At 39.4% G+C, this 11,179-nt stretch overlaps 1 pseudogene; it reads right to left on the bottom strand.

Annotated features, from left to right (window-relative positions):
- Window positions 1-4,554: 4,554 nt before the first annotated feature.
- LOC127634659 (actin-related protein 2/3 complex subunit 5-B-like) lies at window positions 4,555-5,006 on the bottom strand (annotated as a pseudogene).
- Between the last annotated feature and the right edge of the window lie 6,173 nt (window positions 5,007-11,179).

The raw sequence follows: 11,179 nt of genomic DNA, 5'->3' as shown, positions 1-11,179 counted from the left end.
CCCTCAGATGTTGCATATACTGCCGCCAATCATTAATATAAATTATAGTATCGCCAGATATGCAGGGGCATATGCCATGTGCGGTCTGAGGATCATGTCCATGACAAGTTCCTCTACAGAACTTCCATTGCCAAGGCTACAGGTACCGCCTCCCTCCATAGTTTCAGGAGGTTGAGGTGATAGATTTGGCATGCCCCTACCCTATCCATTCGCCTAACATCATAATCAAGATCTCCAACTTGTCGTGTGACATCAAAGGCTCCTTGCCACTTGGTGAGTAATTTGGAGCACAAAGTGTAGAGCAATACAAGCTCTTTATCTCCCTTTGCAAATTCCCGTAGTTGAGTGCCCCTGTCGTACAGTCGGCATTGACGTTCTTGCACTTGGAGCAAATTCTCCTGTGTTACCTGCACCAAAGTGTGGAGATTTGCTCTAAGGTCAAGAACATACTGAATGTGGTTTTTGCTATTCGAAGGTCCTTCCTCCCAAGATTCCCGTATGATGTCAAGCATGCTGTATGGCCGACGCCCATGCAGTAACTCAAATGAGGAAAACCCTGTGGAGGCTTGCGGGACCTCACGTACAGCAAACAACAGGGGTTCGGGCCACTTAGTTAAATTTTTTGCATATTTGTGTACGCACTTACAAATCATGTTTTTCAAGGTCTTAATAAATCGTTCGACAAACCCATTGGTTTGCGGGTTATAAACACTGGTGCAAATCGGCTTAATGCCTAATAATTCCTTCAGTTCTTGTTGTGTACATAACATGAATGTTGTGCCTTGGTCATTGAGGATTTCATTTGGAATCCCTACTCGGGAGATAATTTTGAAGAGTGCCTCTGCAACACTACATGCTGAGATGTTGCGAAGAGGCACTGCGTCTGGATATCGCATTGCATAGTCCACCAGAACTAGTACAAAGCGATGCCCGTGTGCAGGCTGCTCTAATGGTCCGACAAGGTCCATGCAAATTCTCTTGAAAGGAGACCTCGATCAATGGAAGAGGGTGCAATGGCACTTTTGGGGTGGCCTGCGGATTCACCAACTGGCATTCACGATGCACACCATTTGCATAAGTCGCCTTGAATGCCCGGCCAAAAGAAACAGGCCATTATGTGGTTCAAAGTTTTTCCATGAGCTAAGTGGCCAGCCATTGGTTTATAATGAACACCTGGAAAAGTGTTTCCCGACTCTATGCCTTTTTCTCCTGAATCATATCTCAATAGTAAACACTGGATACTTGTGAATGTCACCATGCACACACCTCACCCTCACCTATTTATTCCTATCCAAGGCCCTGCCTTGCACCAAGCTTTGGTGGATAGAGGTTTGAGAACAACCCGTATCCACCAAAGCTTGATGTTTATCCCTTTTACTCTTGCTGGCATCCGAAACACCCCTGCCTGATCAGGGGCAACCTGAGGATCGTCTGGGATTCAGACCAATGTCCCCACCTCCATCACTGGACACTCATCCTGACTGTGTCCGGCTTCTCCACAGCTCCAGTAGACTGGTCCAGGCCTTCCTTCTGCACTCGTGGGGCCAGTCTCGCCAACCTGGGGGGATAGTAGAGGGAGACAGGGGGAATAGGAGGGACAGACCATTGGGTTTGGGTGAGGCTTCCCCTCTCTATCTCTCTCTCCGCTGTGACTCCCTGGCATGCATTTTCAGGTCTCCCTCCACCATCACTATAATCAGAGACAGATGTTATAATAATCATAACCCAGGTAACGATCCTTACCGCTCTCCCTATCCCACAGACTGACACATGACCATGCCCCCCCATGCCACACTCATGTACACAAGAAAAATGTTTTAGTGATAGGAGAAACAAGTAAGTGCACACAGAACATTACAGTAAGACTGAATATAAAACAAGGTAAGAGTATAAATATACATAAAAAGGATAAATAACATAGAATGGTAAATGTACACATGCAAGTGGTAATATATTTGCAAGGTAGGGGTATGTACAGTTATTTAATTAAATATGAGTGAATTTGTGAATGTACATGACATATTAATACATTATTGCACTATGGAAGTCCTGAAGGCAGTTTAATTGCTCATATGGTAAATGGGTAAAAACTGTTCTTGTGCCTGGTTGTCCTGGCGCTGAGTGCCCTGTAGCGCCGGCCAGGGGGCAACAGTTTAAAAAGGTATTGGGCAGGGTGTGTGGGGTCCAGAGTGATTTCTCCTGAAGTCCACTATCATCTCCGCTGTTTTGAGCATGTTCAGCTCAAGGTTGTTGTGACTGCACCAGACAGCCAGCTGTTCAAACTCCTGTCTGTATGCAGACTTGTCACTGTCACCGGATGAGGCCAAAGACCATGGTGTCATCTGCAAACTTCCGGAGCTTGACAGAGGAGTCCTTTGCAGTGCATTAATTTGTGTACACAAGAAGAGCAGTGGAGAGAAAATGCATCCCTGAGGAGCACCAGTGCTAATAGTTCGGGTCCTGGATGTGATTTTCCCATCTCTCTAGTTGCTGCCTATCTGTCAGAAAGCTGTTGATCCACCGACAGATTGTAGTTAGCACAGAGAGCTGGATCAGTTTGGTTGAGAGAAGATTAGGCATGATGGTATTGAAGGCTGAACTGAAGTCCACAAATAGGATCCTTGCATAAGTTCCAGGTCTGTCGAGGTGTTGCAGTCTCATGTGGACAGCATCATCCACAGACCTGTTTAATCGGTAAGCAGAGTGACGGGGGTCTTTTTATTAGCTTTGAAGTCATCTAGTAGCTACTGTTCTCCTAAAAATATTAAATTAAAATGCACAATCTCCCTAGGGAAAATGATGCAAAAAAAATTAATGAGTCATCTGGCACTATACATTTTTCCCCAAACAAAAGCTCTCTAGAATAAGAATGTCCCCACCACCCTAATACCACTTGCCACCAACTAGCAATAGCAAATCACGGTTTATGGCTGTGATGCAGACTAAAGCCAATTGGCAATTATTTTGTAAATGCATGAGCCCTTTGATATGAAGGTTTTATGATTTATGTAAAAAAAAAAAAATCAAGAAGTTATGACAGATTCTACTCTATTTCAAGGTCACTAATCAAATGTAAGCAAAAGTTTCACTGATCATATTCAAAGGGCCCTGGACTGACAAGGCAGAACCCACGAGTCATTTCCTGCATCATTTTGTGATACTGTAAATTACCACTTTCACTGTTTACCTAAAATTAAGACTGTTCTTACTTGATAATAAAATATTATATAGTGTGTTAGGATCCACCCTTTAGACATTCAGTGGTTTATCCCAAAAGCAGTTTTTAGCACTTACTGTGCTTTGTCCATTTGTAAACCCTGTTGCATCCTAAACGCATCATAAACCAGGCTTGACTGAATTGTGCGGAGCACTAAACAGCATGGCGTAGACCACAAAACCTGAAAATGTTCTACTTTGATGCACATTGGAGAATGATAAATATCTCATAAGGACAGACAAACCTAAACAGCACTGACAAGGAAATGATAAGAAAATATAATGTGCACCATTACTGTAGTAACACCAACTGTTGTAACAGGTAGATTTGACAGAAATGTTATATATTCATATTGAACATTTAAAAGGGGAGGACACTACCTTTTCTAGTATTTTCAACATAAATGGAAGATTGAGATTGTCTATAATTATCCAACTCTCCAGGATCATGATGTGGTTTCCTGAAAAGAAGTTTAATAACTGCTTATCTTAAATTTTCTAGGGGCATGCCCTAAGGGTAATGAGGAGTTAATAATATTAAAAAGAGGCTCTGATATTACAGGAAACCCTTCTTTGAATAGCTTGGTCGGAATTGAATCTAACATGCGTGTTGTTGATTTTGATGTTTTGATCAGTTTGTTTAGCTCTTCCTGTCCTATAACAGCAAATGATTGAAGTTGCACTTGGAGAATAATATGAGACACTGTCTTCAGAGTTGCTATTGCAGATGATTGCAAAATTCCAATTTTGTTTCTGATGATTTCAATTTTATCAGAAAATAAATTCATAAAGATATTACTACTGCGATGGAATTTCTGGTTCAGTCAAAGTATAATTTCTTACTAATTTAGCCACAGTACTGAATAAAACACTTAAGAATATTGCAGAAAATAAATTATGCATGCTAAATAATGGCAGTGATTTAATATTAAATGCTGAAAACAGAAAGATAAGCAATGCTAAAAATGCTAGCAGGCTAGAAACACAGACTCGAGCTAGCCACCAGCAGCAACAGGAACAGGAAATTATGAACTCAAAATTAACACAATGTCCCTCTGAATTCACAGTATTTAATTTCTGCTCAGGGCTTATATATTACAGTCCATTTGATTCATTGTCCTTCTTTTGCAGTTCATGGACTGTTGAAAAAACACTTTCAATTTCATTACTCGATAAACGTGTCAGGCTCCATAAACTCCATAAGAACATATTGAAGAATCAATCATTTCCATGAAATATCAAACAATATATTTTCATTGTCTGTTATTTTTGTGTGAAATAATTTATTGGCTGTGGTAGTTGAGGTTGCAAGTTGCAAGTCTTTCCTCTTTCTGTTTCTCAGACAGACATTCTCGCAGTTAGCATCTGCACAATGGATCCCAGACCCCCAATGGCAAAAGCATTTTCATGCCACTGCAGAAGAATGCACTGCTTTTGTCTGAGTGCTTCTCAAAGCCTCTGTAGATGTACTTTATCAGCAGGTCCACTCCGTTCTTGTCCAGAGATTTCACCACTGGCTGAATGTTGCTGCTCTTAAATGCAGTCAGCAGTCGTAACACTACCGCCTGGGCTCGATCCTTCACTGCCGGATTCTTAGAGTTTATTGGTGGATTCCTCAAGCCGATTTGAAATGCTGTCATCATGTCCCCTTGCCTGATGAGATTGTCCACCTCTGATGTGTCGGGTCCCTGCGGTTTGCCTGCCTCATCCTGATCATCCACATATTTATTCTCATCGTATTCCTCTGTGTTGACTCCCCAGAATCATGAGGACAGGGTGTTTTTCGCCATGAGGAGGAGGAGCAGTGTCAATCAATCATTCGAATCTGGGAATGTGGGATAATCAGACAGATATTCAGCTACACGGCAATCCGAGTGAGCCTCCGCTATAATCACTGTTGAAACCCAAAGGCATGGACATCCGTTAGTCGGTTCATTTGTCAGCCAGAAGGTGCGACTGTTACCTCTTCCTTAGCACAAGCATTCATAAATTCTATATTTCTATTAGCAACACTGTCCCAACACAATTAAAGACAAAGTAGTAAAAGTAGTCAAACTAAAGTCAGGCTTCATATTTAAAAGTAGTTAGCACTACACTACAAGCTACTAACAAAAAGCAGCAAACAACATTGAAGCTATTTAATGTATAAAATATATATAGAGATAGACAGTATAACAATCAGATGATGTTAATTCATTCTGCAATAAGTTTCTTTCCTGTATGTCAACCCAGAAAATAAATCTGTGCTTCTCAAGTGATTTCATGGGGTCTTTCACAGTATGTCGAAAATGGCTTCACATTATGTGTGTGTTGCTTAAATCAAGCATTGTTCAGTCATGTGATGCTATAATTATTTATTGAAGGAGTGGTGTGTGTGTGTGTGTTTTCTTCAGAGATTTGGATGTCGGTGGCCTCTAACCATTATTTGGAGCTTGAGCAGAGTCTCAGTAGAGTCCAGATCAATCTTTTACCTGGGGAGCGAGTGCTGCGTATTTCTATCAGCAGTCTATTGATTTTTCCATGTGCAGGGCCTTAATGTGAGAACTGTTTTCATGTGGACACCACAGAGGGAGCGCTGCCTGCAGCACACACTCATTTATTTATGCTTGCAGACACCCGTCGGCACAGATGCTCGCAAAAAGCACACATCGGCATATTTACCGTTTTCAGATCGCGTATGTACAAGTGCACAAGAGCTCTCAGAACACATGATTTTTAATTCAGAAACATGCTGAGTATGCCAGCACTGAATACTTACTTCTGTACAGTTCACTTCCCACAAACACACTTGTGCATACAGTCAATGTTCTTTCAGACCAGCTCTCTTTAGTGTTTATTACAGCAATCAATACGAGACTCAAATAATCCAGTCTGGCCATGTATCATCATGGCTTCCATTAAGACTTTGATTCAGCACAGGTATAAAGTAATTAATCAAAAAACAAACAAAATTTCATCATTCAATTATGCACATAGTGTTCCTAGCCTGATCTCTTGAACACTGTGTGACTGTGGCAAACTTTTTGCAAGATGATATTATATGGTTACAGGTATCGCGGCAATTCACCACTGAAATGTTCACTATGTGGCGCTAAAAACAAATGAAATGTTCTCCCAAACAGATTATTTTTTTTTAAGGTTAATGCTCTCCTTAGGTTAACCTACCTCCCTACACTAAAACTTAAACCTAAACCTAACCGATAGTGTCATAAATTCACAAATTGGTCCTTTAAATCGCATGTGCAACACTATCAGTTGAGCCACCGCACAATTTGATCACACATGAACAAGCTTGTAAATGTACTGTAGTTGGTTATGTAATGCAAACAGAAGAATGTTTCACATGTTTCAAATCATGGACTATAGTAAAAGTGTTTAGATGTCATAAGATAGTTGTGTGATGAACAGGAACTTACCTTGCAGTTCTGCGCTTTTGAATGTGCAGTGAGTATCATCCTGAAGCACTTCAGTTACACTGAAGTGTGTCATTCTGCGTTCAGAATATGCACAAGCGGTTTTGTGCCACTCTGTATTGGAGCCTTTCTAATTACTTAAACTCTTCTTACTTTTGTGCAATAAGATGTTATTGTTAGCATATATTGTTTTGTTGAATATCTGTTTGTCACCATGTTGAAGTGCTGGCCTCAGTGTCCATATTTCTTTCTGAAACGTGTCTGGTATGGGTCACGTGAACAAAACAGAGCTTAATTTTATATTATTATCCTTAACGCAGACTAGTCATTCAAACAACCAACCGACTAGTCGATTATGAAAATTGGTAGCTTTGCATATCCCTAGTAAGGACTGCTTCTGGTGGGGTTTTTTTAATGAGCTATTGCTTTAAACTGAACATGATATAAAAATTGACATTGTTTATTTTCATAGAGCCACTTTCATGGTCAAACTGAACACAATTCATCAGTGTTATTCCAAAGAAAAAGAAAAAAGTATGCCTTAATAATTTTTAATCAAATTGCAATATCTTGCTCCACCTCTGAAATGACCTTTCTTTTTGGCTCATGTCACAAATTCCTCTGACTTTTTAACCCCTCCCCTCCAAACTCTCAATTCCTTTCTCTTTTTAACCCCTCCCCTCCAAACACCCAACTCAATTCTGGTATGTAACATGCAATTTTCAAGATCCAATGAATTGCAGATGGACAAAATCATGTCCCATCCAGCATTTTTGTATTTAATATCCTGGTCAACTCATAAATACATCAGATTGGGAAAGTAAATTGGGTTACCAATAAGTTTGCATCATTTTTCATGAAGAAAATCGATTATATTAAAATAGCGATTAGCTCGTCTTCATGTTGCGCTGAGGTCAGACAGCAACCACCAAAAAAACTTCAGAAATGAGTCACTATGTCTCATTTTAATGGAATTGATGGCAAAACACTGGAAGAAATTGTACAGCATCTTAAAACGTCAACCTGCTGTCTTAACACACTCCCCCCACATCATTTTTCAAATATATGTTTAACTGTCTGGAAAAGATCTGTTAGAAATAGTCAATGCCTCAGTCTTTTTAGGCACGTTTCCGAAGTCCCTGAAAACTTCAGCAGTCAAGCCCCTTCTAAAAAAGAGCATTCTGGATATTAAACAACTACAGACCCATCTCAAATCTTCCTTTCATAGACAAGGTCATTGAAAGGCTGTTTTCAATCAGTAGAACAAATTCTTAAACTCGAATTGCTGCTTGGACAATTCCATTCTGGTGTCCGACCACATCACAGCACAGAGACGACGCTTAAAAAGATCCTTAATGATATACAGCTAAATACTGATTCAGGCAAAATATCAGTGCTGGTATAACTAGATCTCAGTGCTGCCTTTGCACTAGACAGATTGGAAAACTGGGTAGGGTTATCTGGGACAGTCCTCAGCTGGTTCAGGTCATATCTAGATTGGAGGGGTTACTATGTGAACATAGTAACAACTATGAATCTGAGTGGACATCCATGATGTGTGGAGTCCTACAAGGCTCAATTCTAGCACCGCTCCTGTTCAACCTATATACTGTATGCTTCCTTTAGGCCAAATTATAAAAAACAACCAAATTCTGTACCGCAGACGACACCCAGATTTACCTAGCCCTATCGCCAAGTTACTACAGCCCCATAGTGCCATTGCATTGAAATTAACAGTTGGATGTGCCGAAACTTCCTTTAGATAAACAACGACAAGACAGAGGTCATAGTATTTGGCATCAAAGGCGAAATTCCCAAGGTCAACACATACATTGACTCCAATGGTCTAAAGACAAATAATCAAGTGAAGAATTTTGGTGTTAATTTTGAGTCACATCAAAGCAAAAACTAAATTATCCTACTATCATTTAAAAACCTATATAGCGAGAATTAGATGTTTTGTATCCAGTCAAGACTTAGAGGAACTTGTTCATGTGTTCATTACCAGTAGGGCTACTACAGTGGTCTCACCGGCCTTCCAAAAAAGACCATTAGATACCTGCAGTTCATTCTGCTGCTGCCAGTATTCTCACCTGAAGTACTTTTACTCATTTATAACTCACTCAATGGCCTAGGACCTAAATACATTGGAGATATGCAGACCTCTCCGATCATTAGGATCAAGTCCGTTAGAAATTCCAAGGGTTTAGTTAAAACAAGGTGAGACAGCGTTTAGCTATTATGCCACCTGCAGCTGGAACCAGCTTCCAGAAGAGGTCAGGTGTGCTCCAACAGCAACCACATTCAAGTCCAGACTAAAAACACGTCTGTTTAACTGTGCATTTATTCACTGCACTTACTGATTGCACTGCATCATTTTATTGCTGTATTATTCTTTTTTATATGAATAATGTTTACTTTTTAAAATGTATTTTAATACTTTTTATTCTTATTTCTTATTCTGAATTGATTTTACAATGTATTTTATATTGTATTTATTTTTAGCATTTTTATTTTAAGCTCTTTGAATTGCCATTGTGTATGAAATGTGCTTTACAAATAAACTTGCCTTGGCTTAACTACCAATGGGGATTGACTTTATCCCTATCAACTATAACTGCAACAAACAGCCTTATATACATTACCGTTATACTGTATGTTCAGTGCTTATGCAAAACTCATCTCGCATTTAATGTTCTATTACAATGACTCTGCAATCACAAAGAGATTTGAAACGTGTATCCATTGTTTAGTTCTGCGCAAGCATAGAGTACTCAAACACAACAGAACCAACTAGAATCCATCAATAGCAGTAATCTCTCTCTCTCTCTCTCTCTCTCTCTCTCTCTCTCTCTCTCTCTCTCTCTCTCTCTTCTCTCTGTCTGTCTCTGGTGCTTCAGCTGTGGCTACGATCAATACTGCATTACATACAGCTGTCAGTATATACAATACTCATCAAAATGATTATTTTCGATGCTAAAATGGTTTCATTTGCAGTGGAAAAAAGCAGCGTCAGTAACTGTTGTTCAATTAGCCGACCAAGACAGCGGGTTACAAATAAGACAAATGGCTATTTATTTGGCTGAAATAACACGTTGCCACAAACAGATGTAAAAAAAATGAAATGTCATAGTTGTACCCTGCTTAAAAGATGGCTTGTTTCATTGAATATTGAGATTTCATGAATATATTTCCAAAGGCTTGAGAAAAAACTAATTTATCATGAAGTTCTGTAGCCGGTAATGTCACGGTAGGGATTAGTCACTTTGTAATTTTCATCTAATGCGAGTGTCGAGGTTGTCGCAGACACACTTTTCAATGCCAACCTGGAGTGTAAATAATTTGTCAGGTTATCTAAAAAATATGGTTAATGTGGTAACATATAAATTAACTGGTTTTATTCAAGTAAAAAAAAAATATTTAATATAACTGAATCAACTGGACTACATAAGCACACATCATAAAACATTTTAACGTTCAAATCAAGAACCGCCATTGGTTAAGCCAATGTTGCCTTTTCAAGCTACAAAACTGGCCAAATGCATAGACACATTTTTATGCTTTTCAGGGGAATTCAACCAACCAAAAGCATTTTGTAACATTCAAAAAGGTTTTACCTCTTCCGGTGCAGATACCAGGTGTTTTGACTCGCAAACTCAAAATATGCCATAGATATCCAAACTTAAAAGTACATTTCTATTTCACTGTGGCAGATATTCTCATATTCATCGGATGTATTCAGCCATTCAAACGATTAAATAGTCATTTTCTTAACTGTCCTCAAGGACCCTTTCTGAATTTTTGCCTTTGTTTTTATTTTTTCTAAGAAAACATTAAATTGCTTCAATCGAGCATAACTGTCTCCTGCTTGTAACTTAATTTGTAGCTCAGTTCGCATGGTGCATGGTTATTTGTCATTGTTTTCCTTTAGCACATTCCCCAAATGCTACGATCAGCCTTTAATACTCTAAATTGCTGCTCTGTTTCCTAATGGTTTATGAGACAGATGTGGATTTGTGCTGAAGTACAGCATGTGTGTTTGCAAAGCTAAATTAATGACAAAAAAACAGAACAGACGTAAGCATATGTGCAGCACCATGAACAAAATTCATTGGGTAAACTACTGCTCTCCAAATGCAAAACCTTATGAATCGCAGTTCAAAAAATACAGCCACATTCCCATGACATTGGCTTTCAATTACAGTAAAGGCAGAGAAAGACGAAATATTTGTCTGTATGTTTTCTGATTCACAGCGTGCCAAGAATTATTCTCTTGTTGGAGTCTCCACAGAACACAATATCTGACAAAAATCTAATGAAAAGCCAGTGGAGTATTTCCACTGCACTATTACTCTCTCTCACCAAAAGACCTTTCATACTTTGTATTGCAGGGTAGCGGGGTCGCTCCTTATATAATCAATATTCTATTATGATAGTGTGTTAAGTGCGTGGAGGTTTACAACTTCACTGTAATAGCGTCCATATATCATCTCTTGGGAGTTGTTGTGTTTGCTGGGTTGGGCTGATAGAACCGTCTTGACTGTTTGCTA

This window comes from Xyrauchen texanus, chromosome 41 (assembly GCF_025860055.1).
Source record: "Xyrauchen texanus isolate HMW12.3.18 chromosome 41, RBS_HiC_50CHRs, whole genome shotgun sequence".
Lineage (NCBI taxonomy): Eukaryota > Metazoa > Chordata > Actinopteri > Cypriniformes > Catostomidae > Xyrauchen > Xyrauchen texanus.
The sequence above is the reverse complement of the archived record's forward strand: the minus strand, read 5'-3'. Positions and strand labels throughout refer to the sequence as shown.